Source organism: Mytilus trossulus, chromosome 4 (genome assembly GCF_036588685.1).
Source record: "Mytilus trossulus isolate FHL-02 chromosome 4, PNRI_Mtr1.1.1.hap1, whole genome shotgun sequence".
NCBI lineage: Eukaryota > Metazoa > Mollusca > Bivalvia > Mytilida > Mytilidae > Mytilus > Mytilus trossulus.
Genome location: NC_086376.1, coordinates 26,677,426 through 26,701,388, shown reverse-complemented (window position 1 = coordinate 26,701,388; position 23,963 = coordinate 26,677,426). Strand labels below are relative to the sequence as shown.

The following is a 23,963-nucleotide window of genomic DNA, read 5'->3' as shown; positions in this document are numbered from 1 at the left end:
ACAATTACAAACAAAGGAAGATAACTCAAAATAATTACAGCAGATTCCATTGAGTGTGTAGCCAAAGGTAGTCTCTTTGGTTAGCTGATCTGTGAAGTCATTGTTAGGTTAAGTAAACTATCCTAATTTAAGAATAGACTAGTTCGACAGAAAACCAATCGATCTATCTGTTGGACTATGCTACTTCGAAAGGCGGATAGTATACCTGACCTAATAATGACTTCACGGTTCAGCTAACAAGCAAGCTAACCAAAGATATTACATTTCGCTACACACCCAATGGAATCTGCTGTAACTTGTCTATTCAATTAGTTGTTAAATTTTAAATTCACCAAATTGAAAAATTAAAGCAACCTCTCCTCTAAGTGGTGACAAGCATTTTGTCTAATTGAATAATTTAGCAAAAGTAATGAGCTGAAATTGTTATGTTTGGCATTAAGAGTAATTGTTTCTGCTGGTAAAGGATAGAACAACTCGGTAAAACCCCAAGATTCAATAGAAAAACTCATTACAAACATTGGATTTTTATCTCTTGATATGTGACATACTTGTTAAATGTACTCTTTTGACAGTGTTGATCATATTCAAAATAGATTGTTTGTATTTCAAGATAATTCAAATCAAGAATGAGTTTGAGGAATGTGTAAAGAGACTAAAACACAACCAAAGAGAAGAAAACAGCCAAAGGCTACCATTTGGGTCCTAAGCACAGCTGGAAAATCCTGTCAAGAGATTGACCTTTGCTGGCATCTAACAAAATGTGCAATTGTTCAGTAAAAATGGGCATCATACTAAACTCTTAAACACACAAATAAACTTAAATTAAAAATAACATCTAATTTAAAAGTCTAACGGAGGCCCCTGACTTTGAACAGGTGCAAAAGAGTGATGGGATTTACTATTTTCTGTAGCTCTTAACTTTCCCTAAAACCTCTAGCCAATGTAGAATAAACAAATACACACCAATACTTGTCATTAATTTGGGGATGTGTATTGGAGGGCTGCTGCTAAACACTTAAAACTGTCTATACATTAAAATGAATCCGCCTTGACGAAATCTTCTAAAATTAAGATCTCTTGATTTTTGGAAAGATTAGAACTTGTTCTAAATCTTTACTTAGGCACCACCCTCCCTAACAACAGGACAGGTTAGCTACTGTTACTAAATGTATTCACACTAAAATATAGTTCCCTATAGTTCTGATGTATGTGAGCATAATACACAAATAAACTGAAAAAACTGGGTATATTATTGTAGCAGTTCATTCAAGAATGTATGTCATTAAGGTGTGCTGATGTGCAGGCTTTTTTAAAAACATTTTGATTAGGTAAGTGGGTATTGAATCAACTAGTATGATTGACAACTGTCATTATCACTAAACAATCAGAGACAAGGTGGGCCTTTAATTACTATGCCCCACCTCCTTAACTGCCACATAACCTGTCAACCTCAGTCTTACTTAATTAAACAGACCACTCCAATATGCATCTAATTCTTTTTTTTCTTCTTCTTTATTCTCATAAACCAAATACATAGTTACAGAGAAGATATTACAATAATATATATTACATATATAAGATATAGCATGTGTGAAATACAAATTAATATGATATTTACACAAATAACAAATAAACACATAGTTGTATTAACCAGGAGGATAGACTTTCACAGACATAGATTTAATAAATCTACAAAGTTTCTCAAGTTCAACAATATTTTGGGTTGAACATACTTGTTTGAATTTGATAACATTTATATTATTATTACAATAATGTGGTAAGTATTTGCATCTTTCATCTTTGAAATAATTACATGACATGATATAATGGTATTCATCACCAATGTCAGCTGAGGCGCAAAGGTGACACAATCTTTCAGATCTTGGTATGTTGCGCCACCTTCCCGTCTCAATGGGCAAACGGTTATTCCCACATCTAAATTTACATAAGGTTATTAATAAATTAAATGGTAGTACTGATAAATAGTGTTCAAATTTAAAACATTTTTGTACAATCTATAACACAGCCCCTTGGGCGAATTGTTCATTTCTGTTGACCATACTTGAATGAACTGATCTCTTAATCTTTGCTGAACACTCAATACAACCCAACGTTTCTCAAATAAGTTGTGACTTTGCCATATATTTGACATTCCACAGTCATCAAAAATTTTCTTTATATATAATATCCATTTACTATCATAACCATAGTTATTGAGATTTACATATAACAGCTTATATAATAAACATGATAGTTTGCTCTCTTTCCCTTCTTGTAAACGACACCAGAAACTAATCATACGTGACTTGACGGTAACTGAAATCGGGTATCTTCCCAATTCCCCATAGACCATAAAATTGGGGGTTGAATTTTTTAACCTCAATATATGTTTGCAAAAACGCAAATGAACTCTCAAGAATATCTAAATTTTCAAATCCCCATATCTCACACCCATACGTTAGTATAGGAACAATAGCCTTATCAAACATATCGAGTTGGCACTCGATCGACAAGTTATTTAATCTGGATTTTTTTATTACAGCATACATTGCTTTAATCGCCTGGTCACGTAGATATTTTCTGGTGGAAAGAAATGAGCCACTTCTAGAAAAAATAATACCAAGATATTTATAGCTACTGACTATCTCAATTTCATTTCCATCTATATTAAATAACAAATTTCTAGGTATTCTACCTTTTGAAAATATCATAATTTTCGTTTTATTTATATTTATTTTCAGTTTCCATTGTTTACAATATTCTGAAAATTTGTCCAACATACATTGTAAGTCATGGTTAGATTCAGCAAGTAGTATTGTATCATCAGCATACAATAACAGAAAAAAATTAAAATATACAAAAAGTTCATTTTCAATGTCTTTTGTTACAGACTGAATTCCTTCAATATTAGAATTTTCTAAAAATTCTTGTAAATCATTTAGATACAAGGAGAAAAGTAAAGGGGGAAAGGTTTTCCCCTTGTCTAACTCCTGTTTCACAGGCAAAGACATCAGAAACTTCTGAATTATGAACAATTCTAGATTTGACATCATCATACATATTTTTAATAATTCTTAGAAATTTTCCGTTCACATGGTTTAGTATCAGTTTGAAAAATAATGAGTTTCGATGAATAAAATCAAAAGCTTTTTCGAAGTCGACAAATACACAAAATAATTTCTTCTTTTTCACCTGTAATAATTCAAATAAAGTATATAATGAAAAAACATGATCCGTTGTGGAATAACCTTGCCGGAAACCTGCTTGGTTTTCATTTAAGATGTTATAATTTTCAACAAAATCCCCAAGTCTGTCGTTAAGAATTGACGCGTGAAAACTTTCCCTAGACATGACAAAAGTGTAATCGGCCTATAATTTTTTGCGTCTAATTTACTCCCCTTGTTTTTGAAAATAGGTATTACATTTCCAATAAGCCAAGCCTCAGGCAGGATTCCCGTATCAAATACAATATTAAATAAATGTACATAAATATCAACCATACAATCAAGAGAAGAAGCAATATATTCATTAATAACTTGGTCTTCACCCGGAGATTTATTATTTTTAGTTTTTTTTACAGCTTTCAAAATTTCATCCCGGGTTATTTGACAATTCAAATTGTCATTTACTGTATCAGAATTTACATCGTTTTCTATCAAAAACTCATTTTCGAACTTATTTTTGTTTAAGTCCTTGAAAAAATCAAATAAGTTTTGCAGTGAAATATTGCTTTTCTCTCTTTTTCTACCTCTATTAAACAATTTCCAAAATTCTTTTGGATTTTTTGTTTTTATTTCCTTCATCTTTTTACTCATTTCTGTATTATGATTCTTAATATTTACATCCATAACTTTTTTATAATATAATTCACTTTGTCTAAGTCGTTCTTTAAAAATATTCGACCCATAATGTTTGTATAACCTCTTAGATTTTCTAAATTCTCGTTGCGCTTTTTTACAATCTTTATTGTACCAGTCTTTACTGAACTGGTTCTTTGAGCACTTAAACATAGTTTTATTAAATGTCGAAGTTCCGAATGTTGCCTTGGCAGATTCGGTTAAAGTATCACAAATATCAGTAACAATGTTATTCATATCATATTTAGTAACATTATTTACATCATTTACATATGCAGACAATCTATTACATATATCATCAACTTTATTTCTATCTATATTGTTCTTATACTCATTACATTTTTCATTTTTCCATTTATTTACTCTTTCGTCACCACAACAAAATGTTTCTGTTAACAATTTGTCTTTTATTTCATTATTTGTATACAATTGAAGAGACAAAGGAGAGTGTACATCTGAAAATAGTTTACAAAAATTTAACACTTCAAGTTTACAAATGTTGTATAGAAAATGAGTAGAACTCAACGCATAGTCAATAACGCTAGAATTTCTACTAGTTGGACTACCTGTTTTGTTTGCTTCCAGTCTACCGTTAAGAATAAACATTCTGTTATTTTTACAAAAATCAATAAATTTTCTTCCATACCCATTTACTACAGTATCTATACTATTTCTCAGCCTTGGTATACCAAGTTCATCTAAAACATCAACATCACTTAATTCATTATAATCTGTGAAATTATTTTCAAAAGAACTATCTTTATCAATGTTATAAAAATCAGACAAATTTCCCGTGCGACTATTAAAATCGCTAAGCATAGTAATATAGTTTGTTTTACTACAAAAATTTTGTAATTCAAATTCAATTTCAGTAAATGCATCTTCTGATGTATATGAAGTATTTATCGGTGGGATATATATAATTCCAAAAATAGCATCATTTGGTAAATCTAAAACTTTTTTGTCTATACTAAACCAAAGAACAAATTGGCAGTCTGACTGAATATATCTAATATACTTGTCTAAATATTTTTTAAAACCTAAAGCAATACCACCAGATACTTAATACACAAGTATTTGACCTCATAATTGATTACACAAATGTGTGTATTATTTGTTTGATATTTATAAGGATGGTAGATTTATTTATTGCCAATAACTTTTGATCTACATTACATAAAGTAATTCTGTAAATTATATCTGAAAGATAAATGATTAATGGATTAACAAGATCTTTAAAAAATTTAAACATGAATATAAATATAAATATATAAAAGGTATTCAAGTATGGCCTATAATTTACTTGATAAAGGAGTAGGTCCGGTAAGACCCCTTTTTGGCCCCAAAATATTGCAGTTTTACAAAATTGTTAAACAGTCAACTTTTAGTTATTTATTGGATAGCAGAATGCTTCTGCTACATACATATGGGCTGTTTTTGACAATACAGTGCACATATATCGTGTACTAGACCCATAAAGTCATGCTAAATCACTGAAATTTTCACAATTCTGGCAATTTAGTCAAATTTTAGACGGTTTTCGGGTAAAACGAAAGTGGCCGCATTCGTGTTCATCCTTAATATTAAAATATAAGTTGTATATGATGATAATACATGACATATATAAAGGTTGAGGATGAACACAGATGCGGCCACTTTATTTTTTGACAAAAAACATCTGAAAAGTGACATTTTTCGGCATATTTTGTAGATTTTTCATATTTGAGCTTGAAACGGATCGATTTTAATGACAAAATCAGTTAAAATCTTGAAAATAAACTAGACACTTAAGTGTTTAAAAAGTGGTCGCAATCTTTCGTCAGATGAACCTGAAATTTGAGGCCAAAATAGGGCCTTACCGGACCTACTCCTTTCCAATAATCATCTGTAATTAATCAACAATTTAGATTAGTTCACTTTTGTATCAGGAATTGGCTTGAAACAGTTTTAAAATTTATAAACTTTCAATTATAACAAACCATTGTTTATTAGTTCATTTCCCATCAATCATTATATCTATTTTAGTCATTTGAATTTTTATTAGAAGTAAATATATATTTTTGCAATCAAGAAAGAATCCACATTTCAATAAATTAGTTTTTTAATTAGTTTACATTGAAAAATAAAATTGAAAATGCCCTGTGTTGGAAAATACATTAAAATTTGATCAAAAGGCACTCTAAAACTTTTAATTTTCAATGCCATATAACCTCTGTTTCAGCTTACAAAATGCCTAAAACAATATTTTTAGATTATTTTTGTTGGCACCATAAAGCTTTTAGCTGTTGGTCCAAATTTATGTCTTGTAAAGATATTTGGTAACATTTACTAGAAGAATTTTTCATTTTTTTGTTTTTTTGAAACATGTTCAGAACCGCAACATAATTTCGATAAGATATAAACTGCAGTTTAAATAAAATTGTGCAAATTTAGAGACACATATTATTTAATTTGAGCTCATTTATCCTCATACTGGAAAAGCAAGTGTCCTTCTAAAGACCTGCTGTAAATGCAATTTTCAACAATAGTGTTTTATAAATGTTCATTTTTTCCCCACCATACCTTAATATGAAATAATTCAAACTACTGTTCTAATCTTTCCATGAGTGATATCCATCACTTTGATTATTATCTAAATGTTTATTTGTTTATTATTGTACGTTTTATCAACGTATGGATTACTGGTTTGAGTAATTATATTAGGTTTAAGATACGTTTCAATATGCATTTTTCATTGTCGGCCCACCTTCCGTTGGTTTAAGTATAACTGTCTAATTAATTTCTATTAGGCGACATTGATTTATTTCGAGTGTTTCTTAACGATTTCTCGAATGTTCCTGTTTCTTTTGAATGCTATTTTTAGTTTTTTATCAAAGAGTCCAAACTTGCTTAACTGTTCAGAGTTCAACATATGCAGAAAAAAATCAGGTTTGCTGTCAGTCTAATAGTCTCTTGTGCCATTGACCTGGATCACATTTTCATGATTCAATGGTCAATGTAAAGTTTTTGTGATTTGGTTTATGGAATTGTTGTATATAAATGACCGTGTATATGTCTGTCTGGTAGGTATCATCTGATCTTGACCTCATTTTATGGGAGAAACGTTTGATCGTTATGAACTTACTTGGTAATATACAACCCCCAGCCCGAGAAAAAAAGGACGTGCCTGTGACTATTACATCGATCATAACACACACAGATCACTTACGGCTATTGGTACTTTACGGAACGGAACGGAACGGAACAGAATTTCATTTAAGGTATCCAAAGGGGGCATTTATCAAAATTTCGAATAATCTTTAAAACAAAACAAACTTTAAAATTTCTGTGTTTTACGGTTTTCCATATACAAATAACACAAATGTACTATAATCTCATCTTCACAGGTGAAATGTGCAATAATGTATAACATCGGGAACTATTCTGTAAATGAATATGTCGGATTGTCCTGATAAATTATCATGAAATTAACGCATTTGCAAGTCATGCATTATGATATCTAGACTGACCTCACGTCGTCCTTTCCGACGATGATTAGAAACATTGGTTCTGATTTTAACTTTTTAAATTTATTATTCCGTTCCGTTCCGTTCCGCAAAGTACCAATTGCTCTGAGGAATTGGTATTTAACGGAATCGAACGGAACCAGACATTTATAATGTAATAAAAGCAGTATGATATAAAAATAAAATGTGTCTGACACCCCTTTTTGCACGAGAAATAAGTGTTTTAGATAGCATTCCCGACCAGATAAATAATTAAGAATTTAAAACAAAGGCAGCTTAGACAAAAAGTCTTACTCCTTCCATTGGTAATTATATTTTTTAAAAGAGGCCTTCCACCTCTCGTGCCGACGAGGATTAGAAACAGTAATCAAGTTGAATCTGATTTAAACTTTTTAATTTATTATTCCGTTCCGTTCCGTTCCGCAAAGTACCAATTGCTCTGAGGAATTGGTATTTAACGGAATCGAACGGAACCAGACATTTATAATGTAATAAAAGCAGTATGATAAAAAAAATGTGTCTGACACCCCTTTTTGCAGAAGAAATAAGTGTTTTAGATAGCATTCCCGACCAGATAAATAATTAAGAATTTAACACAAAGGCCGGATAGACAAAAAGTCTTACTTCTTCCATTGGTAATTATATTTTTTAAAAGAGGCCTTCCACCTTTCGTTCCGACGAGGATTAGAAACAGTAATCAAGTTGAATCTGATTTAAACTTTTTAATTTATTATTCCGTTCCGTTCCGTTCCGCAAAGTACCAATTGCTCTGAGGAATTGGTATTTAACGGAATCGAACGGAACCAGACATTTATAATGTAATAAAAGCAGTATGATAAAAAAAAATGTGTCTGACACCCCTTTTTGCAGAAGAAATAAGTGTTTTAGATAGCATTCCCGACCAGATAAATAATTAAGAATTTAACACAAAGGCCGGATAGACAAAAAGTCTTACTTCTTCCATTGGTAATTATATTTTTTAAAAGAGGCCTTCCACCTCTCGTGCCGACGAGGATTAGAAACAGTAATCAAGTTGAATCTGATTTAAACTTTTTAATTTATTATTCCGTTCCGTTCCGTTCCGCAAAGTACCAATTGCTCTGAGGAATTGGTATTTAACGGAATCGAACGGAACCAGACATTTATAATGTAATAAAAGCAGTATGATAAAAAAAAATGTGTCTGACACCCCTTTTTGCAGAAGAAATAAGTGTTTTAGATAGCATTCCCGACCAGATAAATAATTAAGAATTTAAAACAAAGGCAGCTTAGACAAAAACAAAAAATCTTACTCCTTCCATTGGTAATTATATTTTTTAAAAGAGGCCTTCCACCTCTCGTGCCGACGAGGATTAGAAACAGTAATCAAGTTGAATCTGATTTAAACTTTTTAATTTATTATTCCGTTCCGTTCCGTTCCGCAAAGTACCAATTGCTCTGAGGAATTGGTATTTAACGGAATCGAACGGAAACAGACATCTATAATGTAATAAAAGCAGTATGATAAAAAAATTTGTCTGACACCTCTTTTTGCATGAGTGGTATGTGTTTTAGATAGCATTTGCGACTTGATCAATAATAAAAAATTTAACACAAAGGCAGGTTACACAAAAAGTCTTTCTCCTTCCATCGGTAATTATATTTTAAAAAAGAGGCCTCCAACAGCCCGTTCCGACGATGATTAGAGACAGTGATCAAGTTGAATCTGATTTAAACTTTTTAATTTATTATTCCGTTCCGTTCCGTTCCGCAAAGTACCAATTGCTCTGAGGAATTGGTATTTAACGGAATCGAACGGAAACAGACATCTATAATGTAATAAAAACCTGTTCTTTATATTCCATTTAAATTTTCTATTTGTAGACTGCCTACGGATTTATATTGCTCTTATGGGACCCGAGATAAAGAGGACCAATTGGGGGGGGGGGGGGCCTGAAAAAATATATTTGTTTTTTATTTCAAGTCCGATTTTGATGAGTTTTTTTACATTAAATTCCTGATAAAAAGCCATGCCTGCCGGGCATTTTTCACATTGCACGTTCCGCAAAGTACCAATTGGTCTGAGGAATTGGTATTTAACGGAATCGAACGGAAACAGACATCTACAAATGTAATAAAATCAGTATGATAAAAAAAAGGCTGACACTTCTTTTTTTGAATGAGTGGTAATTGTTTTATATAGCATTCTCGACCTGATCATTAATAAATAATTTAACACAAATGCAGGTTACCCAAAATCCATCCATTCCTTATTATATTTTAAAATTTTCGGGAAAAAAATGATGAAATGGGCAAAAAAATGTTGTCGTTAATTATTAAAGTTCGGAATGAGTTGCTACATTTGTATGTCTAAAGTAATGTTGATCCTCTTGGAATTCATTTGAATGTAAGTTTTAAATTGTGCTAATGAATATCATGCATGTGTATTTAAGTTAAAAAAAAAATGAAAAAAATGTCTTGAATAAAAACAAAGCTCTCGTCAATTATACCCGGCGTCATTACAGTGGTTACAAATGAAAATATCAAAATCAACCTTTTATTAAATTAGAAGTCCGCAACTTTGACAATATACAGTGCGAATGACATAAGCTTTTGATGTAGAAATACAAGTGTACTTAAACTATGACAGTGTCAATTTTTTAATTACTGTAACGGTTATTGGGTTCGGGATTGTGTACTTGTTTTTATGTTGTTCGTTCTATAAATAAAGTTTGAGTACTGCAGACGTCTTTTTGTCAAAGCCAAGCTTTTTGTAGATCTCTGCTATTTGTGGTGCCAAATAGGACCCACGTTGCTTGAGAAATGTTTCAGGCATCACACTGGTGTCAGAAGTGTCGACTATTGTGAATTTATTCGACTGAGAAGTTTGGAAATTCATCGGAAAGTTGCCAGTTTGGAAAACCACGTGAGTCGACGATTGGGCGATCCAGAAGCGGATCCCCGTCAATCACAACCCAAACATAATTATTCCGGTGAGATCGTATGATTTTTATACTTTAAATACTGAAAATTGTTTTAATTTTACAAAAAATTTAGCTGACGAAAATTTGCATTTGAAAAAAAATAATTCCGGTGGCTCCGACCTCGTCACCAAATTACCGGACATACAAAAACATTTTTATTTTTTATTTTATTTTAGTCAAAATTTGCATTTTGTATCATAATAATTTGCATATTTTTAGACTGTTTCATGTAATACGTGTTTTTTAAGTATTACAGATCGAATTTAGAAAATAAAGGACTTATGAGTGAAACTGTTCTACACAACTATCTCAGGTCTATTCCACTCATCATCACACAACAGACAAAATATTAATTTTCACCTGCTAAGAGACGGGCTTCATCCTAAAAGAATATGGGCACAAAAGTGGTTTAGAAGATTACCACTTGACATATGCCAAGAGTATTGGTTAGATAGGGAATCATTTTCAGTACACGTCGATCCACAGGATTGAAAATTACAATCTTTTATAAATTGCAATTTAATAATAAACATGAATGACGATACAGTAGTAGAGACGGGTTCTGATCGAAAAGTCAGCGAAGATTCCCCGCCAAATGGTGATCAGTTGGGCATAAAAATGCTTAACGTGTTAGAAAGAATGGGGAACGACATGGGAACCTTGGCTGACACCATGACATATGTTTAGAAAACAGGATGAGGTTTCTGCCAATACAATGCAGCTACTCTACCAACAAAGTAGAAGTATAGAAGAATTGAACAATACGTTTTTGCAGAACCGGGAGACATCGAAATCCGACATTAAGAGCACAGGAACTAATACTTCCGGTTACACAGTTGACGATTTTTCTGGGTCTTCTATTTGTCCAAAGTATGGATTATATGATGGAAATAATGAACACCTAGACCCTAAGTTAGGTGAAAACAAACCAGTTGACAGTTTTCAGGTTGACCAAGAGAACAGTCACAGACAATCTCTGTTCGGTCAAGATAGCAAGCCGAAATCGGTTTTACAGTTCGGTCGTGGGAACAGTCCCAGACCACCTTCATTTAGTTTAGATAATCAACCAATAGGATATTTGCAGTTCGGTCGAGAGAACAGTCACAGGCCATCGTCCCAGAATACAGATGATGACATACAGACCGGAAGTTTGCAGTTTGGTCGCGGGAACAGTCCCAGACCAAATGCAAATTCACACACACCATTGTCATCAACACAAAGGGATACAACAACACAGAATTTAGATGATGACAGACAGAGCGGGAGTTTGCAGTTTGGTCGCGGGAACAGTCCCAGACTAAATGCTAATTCACACACACCATTGTCATCAACACCGAGGGATACCACAACACTCCCCCCTTTTAAACCGTTGTTAAGCACTATAGAAAGATGAGAGTCTAGGTCGAGTTCTATGAACACAAATAATAGACAAGATTTGATAAGAAACATACAACCTTCGTTTTCTAGTGATATTGAAGCTATGCACAGTAGTAACAATACACAGCAGACAAGACAAAAAGTACCAAATAGTGACGTTCCGCACCAAAAACTTCCAACATTCGACGGGAAGGATGATTATGAGAGGTTTATTATCCCATTCAACAAGGAAGCTAGGAGAAACGAATGGACAGAGGAGGAAAAGTTAGATAGGTACATTGAATGCCTGCGAGGACAGGCGAGTAAATTTATGACCGCAATTCCTCGACAGGAAAGAGATACTTTTGAATCCAATTCGCGTCACATGGAAAACAGGTTCAACCGAAAAGAGCCCCCATCCACTGCACGAAAAAAACTATCTGATTTAAGACAACACAATGAAAAGAATGAAGAGTTTGCTGAAGAAGTAAGACGATTAGTCTCAAGAGCATACCCAACAAGTAGTATCGAGTTACAAGAGGAACTTGCAGCGGAACACTTTTTGAAGGGCCACAAGAACGCCAAAATAGCATATGAAGCTTTAAACCACCAACCTTAGACTGTATCTTCAGCACTAGATATTGTTGTACAACAACAACACAATTATCATGCTACGTTGGGCAGGGATGTTGATTATAATACAAAACAAAGGACCAGACGCGTTACGTGGAAAGATGAAGAGGAAAAGAGTACTGACCAATATGAAGGGATGGACAGCGTTAGGCAGTTGGTAAATTCATTTCGGAAACCAGATAATCAAACATTACAGAATGAAATCAAAGCACTAAGAGATCTTTTAGAAAGGGCCATGCTGCATGATTCAAAACCAGCTACCTTGACAGTACAGTCAAGGGGATGTTATTTTTGTGGCGATAAAAGCCATTTCAAACGTGATTGTCCAAAAAGATCACGATCCCCCAGCCCTATGTGTTTTTTTTCACATGTTGCGCTGTATCTCTATTGCTTAAAACTTAACAGGCTAATGTTGCGTCGGGTTTCCAAATACATCTTGTACAATGATGAATCTTCCTATTGAGCGGGAATAAGGAAGGAGTCAGGATATACTAAGCATGACATCCTGTACAACCCTGTGTTATTCAAAAAAGATTTATGTTTTTTCACAAGACGACGGGCGTATCATGCGCTCATGGCGCAGCTGTTTATTTAAATATTGATCAAGTCGAAATGCTATCTAAAACACTTACCACTCATTCAAAAAAGAAGGGTCTGACTTGTTTTTATCATACTGCTTTTATTACATTATAAATGTCTGGTTCCGTTCGATTCCGTTAAATACCAATTCCTCAGAGCAATTGGTACTTTGCGGAACGGAACGGAACGGAATAATAAATTAAAAAGTTTAAATCAGATTCAACTTGATTACTATTTCTAATCCTCGTCGGCACGAGAGGTGGAAGGCCTCTTTTAAAAAATATAATTACCAATGGAAGGAGTAAGACTTTTTGTCTAAGCTGCCTTTGTTTTAAATTCTTAATTATTTATCTGGTCGGGAATGCTATCTAAAACACTTATTTCTTCTGCAAAAAGGGGTGTCAGACACATTTTTTTTATCATACTGCTTTTATTACATTATAAATGTCTGGTTCCGTTCGATTCCGTTAAATACCAATTCCTCAGAGCAATTGGTACTTTGCGGAACGGAACGGAACGGAATAATAAATTAAAAAGTTTAAATCAGATTCAACTTGATTACTGTTTCTAATCCTCGTCGGCACGAGAGGTGGAAGGCCTCTTTTAAAAAATATAATTACCAATGGAAGGAGTAAGATTTTTTGTTTTTGTCTAAGCTGCCTTTATTTTAAATTCTTAATTATTTATCTGGTCGGGAATGCTATCTAAAACACTTATTTCTTCTGCAAAAAGGGGTGTCAGACACATTTTTTTTTATCCTACTGCTTTTATTACATTATAAATGTCTGGTTCCGTTCGATTCCGTTAAATACCAATTCCTCTGAGCAATTGGTACTTTGCGGAACGGAACGGAACGGAATAATAAATTAAAAAGTTTAAATCAGATTCAACTTGATTACTGTTTCTAATCCTCGTCGGCACGAGAGGTGGAAGGCCTCTTTTAAAAAATATAATTACCAATGGAAGGAGTAAGATTTTTTTGTTTTTGTCTAAGCTGCCTTTGTTTTAAATTCTTAATTATTTATCAGGTCGGGAATGCTATCTAAAACACTTATTTCTTCTGCAAAAAGGGGTGTCAGACACATTTTTTTTTTATCATACTGCTTTTATTACATTATAAATGTCTGGTTCCGTTCGATTCCGTTAAATACCAATTCCTCAGAGCAATTGGTACTTTGCGGAACGGAACGGAACGGAATAATAAATTAAAAAGTTTAAATCAGATTCAACTTGATTACTGTTTCTAATCCTCGTCGGCACGAGAGGTGGAAGGCCTCTTTTAAAAAATATAATTACCAATGGAAGGAGTAAGATTTTTTGTTTTTGTCTAAGCTGCCTTTGTTTTAAATTCTTAATTATTTATCTGGTCGGGAATGCTATCTAAAACACTTATAGCTTCTGCAAAAAGGGGTGTCAGACACATTTTTTTTATCCTACTGCTTTTATTACATTATAAATGTCTGGTTCCGTTCGATTCCGTTAAATACCAATTCCTCAGAGCAATTGGTACTTTGCGGAACGGAACGGAACGGAATAATAAATTTAAAAAGTTAAAATCAGAACCAATGTTTCTAATCATCGTCGGAAAGGACGACGTGAGGTCAGTCTAGATATCATAATGCATGACTTGCAAATGCGTTAATTTCATGATAATTTATCAGGACAATCCGACATATTCATTTACAGAATAGTTCCCGATGTTATACATTATTGCACATTTCACCTGTGAAGATGAGATTAAGTATACATTTGTGTTATTTGTATATGGAAAACCGTAAAACACAGAAATTTTAAAGTTTGTTTTGTTTTAAAGATTTTTCGAAATTTTGATAAATGCCCCCTTTGGATACCTTAAATGAAATTCTGTTCCGTTCCGTTCCGTTCCGTTCCGTAAAGTACCAATAGCCATCACTTACTACATGTTATGACAAATCAAATTGTATTGGATTCCTTGTAGCCATGGGACGAAACTCCACAATAATTTGATCACAGATGACCACTTATAAAGTCACGGTACGCGAGTGACCATGCAGTCTCTTATGTTAAAGTAGTCTCAGTCATAAAAATATATTCATTCATTCAGTCGCCTAACTGAGATACAGTTTAAGCATCAACCTTCCTTTACATATCTATATATTAGAGGCAACAATGGGTTGCCGATATTTAAATCGTATTTAGAAATATAAATTAAAATCCATTTAGAAATATAAATTAAGGTAGAAAACAATAGATGGAATATATGATGTTAACGGCATTGATTTCGGCAATCATTCCCAAAAATGAACCCTAATATCTTGGAATAAACTGACAATGGCACGGATGACTTTATAATTATTGAAGTGCAGAGATATAATGCAATTATTATCATATGTCTGTCATGTCTCTGCAATAACAATTCACGGATGTTTGTATAGGGATTGGAAATCGTCTTTTTATCGATTATAGGAATACATGACATATTGCAAGTGTTGTTTACAATATAACATACTATATAAACTACTGTACCATTGAACACTAGTATGCTTGCTATAGTCGTAGTAGATATATAATTAGTGATTGTGTCACGTAAAACCAAAAGACTGATATTAAATCTGTTCATTATTTATGAATAAAGGTCCTTAATTTACTAATACAACTGATTATCGCCGATAGATTATTGATCAAGGACTATACAGCATGTCAAAACAAAAATTCTGAACTGAGTGAACTAGACAGTTTTCAAGTGAATAAATGGTATGCATATTTAAGGATTGTTTTCTGTAGTTTTTAAGTGGTAAGTTTATAGTCTTATTTTTCATAATTTCGTTAAAGCATGTATAACGATCGCTTTTTGCAGTTTACAATATATTACAGATTAATTCCGTATTTACAATCCCGGACTAGTTCCAGTTACACTACAGTTTATCAGTTGAGCCTTGAAGGAATGTCTTAATCTAATAATTATCCGGCACAGACTAATTAAACCAAGCACGGATGTAATTTACAGAAAAAATACTTCAGGTGTTGTCAATTTTAAACATGTAGAATTGGAAAATTCGAATAAAGGCATCAATCGAAAATTCTGTGTCAAAGAAAGACTTGCAACATGGCAAAAAAAAACCCAACATCAACACAAACTGAGGGTGAATTCTGGCAGTTCCTCATCCACGAGAGTCAAACCTCGCGTTGCATGTCACGGTAGAACCGGATCCAAGTCGTATATTCGGAGACGAATCATAAAACGATCGACAAAGAATAATTTTAATAGATGCAAAAAAATGAATCCATGGTAATATCTGTATTGAAGATATATGGTTAAGTAATTTCCTAGTAAAATTCCTTAATCTAATAAATCCCAATAGCAAACTTAACATCTAGTAGGAGATATATACATTATACTACGCAGGTACGTGTTGCTCGAAAGTTGAAACACATGCAAAAATTGACAGCAAAAAAGCTATTAAATAGATATAGGATATGAAATGTGAGTGCCAATGAGACATGCAACTCTCCATCCAAACAACAATTTATAAAAAAGTAAACCATTATTATTATGCCTGTCATCCCCTTTGAAATCAGAAACTCACTACATGTGTCAAGCAATAACTTAACGGTACAAGCAAGAAAATAGATCTGATGATGTTTTTTAAAAGATAGCAAACTATACAATTACGCAACTTTAGGACTACATAAGAAGAGCACATCTACTTCTTATCCTCTATACATGTCTATTGTCTTTGATGTACACGTGCTGAACTGCCATGTTAGGGATTCACATCCATGTAAACTCTATAAAAATCAGTGGACTTAGGTTGATTCTCAATAGCTTTAAACGGCCGATTTTTAATTCTGGTATACAAATTAAAACGTAAGTAGATACATTTTTTTGTAAGAATCAGGATTGTAGATCCAGTCATAAAGATACAACGTCGTTTGTAAGAACACTTTTGGTCAATTAAGTGTCCAGTAGTGTGGGCAAGATTCACCATTTCTCCATTTCTCTATTTATGGTTAAAATGTCAAAAGGAACATAAGTGACCAATGACTTATTTACTAACATTCATGTCATTTGTTCTGCATGCATGGAGATGGTTGTCTCATTGGAAATCATACAACATCTTTTTATTTATTATATATAAATGCAGATTTATATATGTTCGTCTACGGCATGTATAGGATCATTATCTTATGGAAAGCCATACGGGACCCCCGACTCCGTGCTAGTTTTACAGTGTAATAATACAGTACTTGTACGGCCGTGTAAGATTACCGAATCTCGTGAATGTTTTTGCCGACTCCGCGAAAGTTTTGGACCGACTCCGTGAAAGTTGTTGACCGATTCCGCGAATGTTTTATACCGACTCCGTGAAAGTTATGAACCGATTCCGTGAAAGTTGTTGACCGACTTCGCGTTTTGGAAAGACTCCGTGAAAGTTGTTGACCGATTCCGCGAATGTTTAATTCCGACTACCTTAAACTTATGAACCGATTCCGTGAAAGTTCTTGACAGACTTCGCGAAAAATGTGAACTGACTTATTGAAATATTTTGTAAATTCCTTTTCGTTATAATAATGTCTGAATGGATTTTTAACATTCAATTCATTCAAGTACGTAACGATACATGCCAAAATGGAACATTGCAAGAATGCAGCCGGCCCTGGTTATTTTATAAACTACATTAGTTCTTGAAATGATAATTTTTTTTTTAAATGAAGTGTACATGAGTGTTTGGATTAGAGTCTTCATACTTGTTTTCTTTAATTTTTTCGACTTTTTTTTCTCTCTATCCTTTTCTATTCTTCATGATTTACCATCCCATTATTCGTTTTATTTTCTAGCACTCCACTATTCTCATTTCTTTTGTATCTGGCGCCAATTATTCTCATTTCTATATTATTTGCATATTATTCTCTATTTTGTAAACCGTATCCACACCCTCATACGGATATCATTGATATCATGTTTTAAATTGTGATATGGGGAAAAAATATAATGCCTCAAAATGCTTGAATGGCTCGTCCTGTTAATATAATTCACGTGTAGATATCAACTTAATGAATTGTGATGTGGGAACAAACTTAAATATCATATGTTCCCTCAGCAATCACATGAATACAAATGACCAATTACATGTTAGATGTTTCCAAGACAACACCTATAATGCTATATGCATGGGACAGTTTCAAGAGTATGAATTTGTCTATCAATAACTACTTAGTTAAACAAAGTAGTATATTTGGCGAGTATAAAGATGTCTATGGAATTTTCTGTTATTAGATTTATAGAAGATGTGGTAGAGTGCCAATGAGACAACTCTCCATAGAAGTCACAATTTATAAAAGTAAACCATTATAGGTCAAGGTACGGTCTTCAACACGGAGCATTGGCTCACACCGAACAGCAAGCTATAAAGGGCCCCAAAAAATTACTAGTGTAAAACCATTCAAACGAGAAAACCAACGGTCTAATCTATATAAAAAAAAACCGAGAAACGAGAAACACTTATGAACCACATCAACAAACGACAACAACTGAACATCAGATTCCTGACTTAGGACAGGTACAAAAAATTGCAGCGGGATTAAATGTTTTAATGGTACCAAACCTTCTCCCTTATCTGAAACAATAGTGTAACATCACAACATAGAAAGACACACTATAAAATATCAATTGGAATGGCTTAACTCAATCAAAAAACGTAGTAACACAATGAACATACACTGAATGAATAAATTTGATCTATGATACAATGTAAATACAAAGTTAATAAAAATATTAATATTAATAAAGTCAAAGAAACTAAACAGACTCAAAGATCAGTAATACAAGATAAAACAAAATAGAGATTTTTGTCATGAAGTCTATTCTCATCTAAAAGGTTGGAGAGTATATATATATATCCTTTGTTTGATATGCTCATCAAGGTGAGTGACACAGGCTCTTAAGAGTTTTTTTTAACGCTACGCCAAAATTCGATATTGACAAAAAGAATAACAACAGTATTAAAACACTACATAAAAGCATAAAGACATATAAATTAACCTCATGAAGTAGGGGATGTTCTCAAGTGCTCCTGGTGGGTAACAAGATTCTGGTCAACACGTGAAGCGTCCGGTGCTACTTTTCGCTCATTGTCAGGGTTTATTCGCTATCTTTTTTTACTGTACGAGCGATATATGTATACCGCGAACCACAATGTGAACCTTTTTTGGGAGTGAGATCAGGATAAAGGCCCAAGCCGCGTGTAAATTTCCAACAAATCTATGGCTTCCATGAATTATTTCTTAAATAAAAAACGTCGTATCAACTATCGGAAGACCTCTCGACCAATCATATTTCCTAATATGCAAATCATATAAGAATTATTACTGGTCTTTTCCCCCTTCCTAAGACAGTTTTACGCTTGAAGAAAGCAAGCTGGATAACGGCTCCTCACACTCGAATCAAGCTTAAGCAAGTCAAGTTTATAAATACATGTATAAGCCCATACCGCATAGTCATCTATAAAAGGCCCAGAAATGACAAATGTAAAACAATTCAAACGAGAAAACTAACGGCAGGCTAATTTATGTACAAAATAATTTACGAAAATTAAATATGTAACACAGCAACAAATGACAACCACTGAAGAACAGGCTCCCGACTTGGGACAGGCACATACAGAATGTATATGTTCCATCTTCAGACATAAATTCATTTACTCTGGAACCTTTTTTAACATGTTTTTTTTAAATAATTGAGTTTTTATAAACAAATCTAGCGGAAATTGTCATAACTCATACTTATGTTATATTTCCTATTTTATAACACTTATGTAGCAATGTTACATAATGTTTTCTTATTTACTAGAACCGATTTGTTAAATTTATTATGCACTTTCTCGTAGCTGAATCTGTGAATCAAGAATAACATAAAATAGTTAATTCTAGCTTTATTAAAATGAAATAATATACATGTACTTCCAAATTTAAATATCAATTATAATATGGGTTTTATTATTGGGCGATATCTTTTTTGCGCTTAAAATGAACTCATTTGCGCCACAACTTATTTACGCCACTTGCTACTTTTGCGCCACTTGCTACTTTTGCGCCACTCCAATTTAAAAATTATAGGTATCATTTGCGCCAAAAAAACAACATCTAATTGCGCCAATTTTCATGATAAATTTATTTATTTTTACTTATATATATCTACTAAATAATTGACTTCTCTACTCCTTCATCCATGCATAGGACCATCAATTTACCGCCTGGCAGAGTTATTTTAAAGTCATTTTAATACAAAAAAATATGCTGATTCATCTTTGTTTGTTGCAACACCAAATATCATCAAGAATTTGTGAAATTCGGATTGATTTTTTTGTTGAACTGGATGAAGTTTCCTTCTTTCTCTGTTTTATGTATAGTTGAAAGAAGGAGGTTAATATTTCAAATATTAATTATTGTAGAAGGTTGCTCAGATAACATACCAGTTGCTTTTTCGTTTGCATGCTTTTCTCAAAATCTGTCTTTCTAGTTTCTGAGTATTAGTTTCATGTAAATAATCTAAAAGCCTAGAACAACTCCAATATCTGTGTATCTCCATCTTATTTCTCTAACAAATGCCTGACGAAATTTATGTTCTTCGACAACGATGACAAGTTTTACTCTATCAAACTCGTATTTCTCGAACGATATATTATCAGACATCTTTACATGTGAAAAAATATTCTATTGATACTGAACAATTTATTTCTTGGTGACTTTTCTTAATTTTTATGAGATAGTATTAATGAGTAAAACCATTTACAGGATAAATCAACAGGAACATACTTTTAAAACCTTTGACATTATGTAGTTATATTTTCTAATAGGAATAATGAATATCTATATATGATATTTGTATCCTCAAAAGAAAAAAATGATAGACAGTTCTTTTTGTGAAAACTATAACAATTGCTAAACTTGTCTCCTGATTCTGCTACTAATTGTATGCATGCATTATAAAACAGCAAAAGAAAAAAGATAATCCGCACTAAAAAAAAGAACATCTAATATATTGTATTCATGTGGAGCAAGTTATCAAAATTAGGGGCGGTACTGTCAATATAGTAACATAAAAAAATCCGCATATATTCTCGTTTTATACCGTTTACATAAACAAAGACCCCCCCCCCCCCCCCCCCCCCCCAATAAAATTCCCTTCTAAATTATTTTAGATTTTAGATCAAATATTAAAAAACTATAAGAGGTCAGAATAAAATTGTCAAATACATATTAATACAATGACAAGTAGCGAATAATACAAAATAATTATGCATTATATAATTATAATGGTTTTAATGATTCCATGGAGATCGCTAAGGATATGTATGAAATGGACACAGTCGGCAATAAATTGTATTACACGGCCGCGACCATCACTAATTACTAACGTTTTAATCACATTAATTACTACAGAGTCGGCATCAATCTTACACGGCCGCGAATGTGCTATGTAATTAAATAAAGTTATCAAAGTCGGCATCAATCTTACACGGCCGCGAATGTGCTATGTAATTGAAAGAAAGTTATCAAAGTCGGCATCTATGTTGCACGGCCGAGTATGTCAACTGGCATTCCGTTTGAAGTGTTTGTTAAATAAGTCGGGCTATATCATTCGCGGAGTCGGTCAGGAACTTTCACGGAATCGGTCCAAAACTTTCACGGAGTCGGTCCAAAACATTCGCGGAATCGGAAAAACATTCACGGGTTCGGTAATCTTACACGGCCGTGAAAGTACTATATAAAACATGCACGGAGTCGGGGGGTCCCATGTGGCTTTCCATATTATCTTTCCAAGAAACGTTTCCAACTGTTATCTGAGTTATTTAGTAACAATCCTGTTTAGAAGATTTCATATTAATAACGTATCTTATTTATCAAAAGATAAAAAAATAAAAATCTGACAATTTCCTCTGAAATATTTCCTTATATATATAGTCCAACAACTTATCTCCTAACACTCACTAAAACTGTATCGACATCGCAATGGTCCATGATATATGCCTATATAAAGGAAGATGAATGGACATAATATTATAAGGGTCTTATAACTTTATGTTTATTTATGGCTACAACTACCAAAAAAATCAAAGCAAGTATATGTAATTAGCTTATATTTATCAAGCCTTGACGCGGAAACGAAATCTGGTCACTTGGTCTTCTCCCGATCGGCAGCAAAATGCTTGCTGAAGTGGGGCGTCCGCTTGGCTGTGCGGGATGTACCATATTCGAAGTCACGTCAGAATGGGGACGTTAAATCCGATGCCTCGTGCTAAGAGATTGCCACACTCTTTTCACGTTAAGAATTTACCCTTTCCACAACTCTACGCCCGTAAGGCAAAATTTCAGTCCCTATCCAATATACCCTCATTTTCCAGTGGCAGTCCAAATTACCCCGACCATCATCCCGGATGGCCTCTATTATGAGAAGACATACAAATTGTATTTATGGTTAACTTGTTCTCGTCCTGAACATGCATGTAATATTTGCCACTGGACGTTAAGCAACTAACAATCAAACAATTAATCAATCATGCCTTGACAAAATAGATATTTTAAAATAAATCTGTAGATTTTTACAAAAGTAAAAATTCATAACACATTAAAGACTTAAAAAAAAACACCTCACAACTTCAGAACTCACATAAAGTGAAACGACACGAAATACTAAGATTTTATTTTTTATATTCACGATAATTAAGTGTTAATTAAATAGGGTACAGGTTCCATACCAGGAAAGTCGCCTCCCAAAACATCATTATAATAATACATTATTGTATAGCAATATAATATTTCTCACAGAACGTAACCAAAAGTTAGCGTGCAATAAATTCTAATATTGCACTAGTGCAATAAATCTTCAAAATTCATGACGTCATCAACGTTTAAATCTTAGATTTAACCAATTTATACTTTCAAATATTATATTACTATACAATAAAAGGGTTATTGCATGGATATTGGGGAATATTGTCCCTCATAGAACATATATTGCACTCGCAAGCTCGTGCAATATAAAATTCTACTCGGGACAATATTCCCCAATATTCATGCAATAACCCTATATATTATAACCAGAACTTAAAACTTTTTTCTTATTCTGGTTGCCGGAACCAATATACTATAACGTCAATACACTATGTCCAAGGTTCTGGCAAGTATTGATTAAAACGTAATTTACATTACAAATAAGTATAGGTAAATAAAGACAGTGCATGTATATAAGGTTTTACAATAATTTATCTACACAATTCAGGATTGTCATACCAGTAGATATTGGAATGCCGATTTCAGTGTTGTAGATTTAAGGTCTGTACCTTTCAGGTCACTCAGAACACAGTCTAGGGTATATCAGAACTATTAAATACAATGCTGCTTTTCTTTTTAAAACTCCGAAAGTCGAGAGACCATTTGATGCTATCCATGTTGTGCCATAATGATCAATCTTATCTGGGAATAGTATACTGTCAGTATAGTATGTCCCAGAACTTTTGTAAAAAGACTTTGAGAGAATTCTAAGGGAGTAAGATCTTTGTAAATTGAAGAAATAGATAAGCTTTAATTAGAGTCGGCAAGGTATACAAACAGAGACAACATATTAGGGACGACTTCAAAAGTTAAATGCAGGATAAAAAAAAAAAACTTTATTCATATAGTATTTGCACTGACCCCCTACTTAACTCTATTTTGGAAAAAATTAATCGACCTATAAGGATATATGTAAAATCAATGTCAATTAAACAAAACTTGCAGCAATTTTGACCCTCCCCCTCCCAACTATGTAAATTAAGGTTTTTTTTAACCTTCATTGATTTTTTGGTGTAGTTCCTAAGCTCTGATGAGTGTGTTTTTATTTATCGATTTTCTTTTTAATTTAATTTAATTTAAACATATTTATTTATAGTGGATTGGGAAACAAGTTTTGCAACTTATATTAATCCCTTTCCACTTTGCGGGTGCGAGTGCTGCCTTGTAGCGGCATTAGCCTACTCTTTTTCGAAATCTACAAGGGTGTCTTTAACGTGCAAGAGATGTGGCTCTCTCTTAACACGGGCCAGCCATTT

At 33.1% G+C, this 23,963-nt stretch overlaps 2 protein-coding genes across 4 annotated transcripts in view; one reads left to right on the top strand and one right to left on the bottom strand.

Annotated features, from left to right (window-relative positions):
• LOC134714978 (nuclear transcription factor Y subunit alpha-like) overlaps positions 1-23,963 on the bottom strand; it is a 116,035-nt gene that overhangs the window by 16,344 nt on the left and 75,728 nt on the right. The gene's annotated exons all lie outside the window — the stretch shown is intronic.
• The window catches only part of LOC134714976 (equilibrative nucleoside transporter 1-like), a 39,589-nt gene continuing 31,038 nt past the window's right edge, over positions 15,413-23,963 (top strand). Inside the window, exon 1 of one of the 3 annotated variants that reach the window (XM_063576759.1) lies at positions 15,413-15,616. The gene's annotated coding sequence lies outside the window, so the exon portion shown is untranslated. Of the gene's footprint in view, positions 15,668-23,963 lie in introns of all 3 variants that reach the window. The other 2 variants (XM_063576757.1, XM_063576756.1) reach the window with 2 other exon arrangements.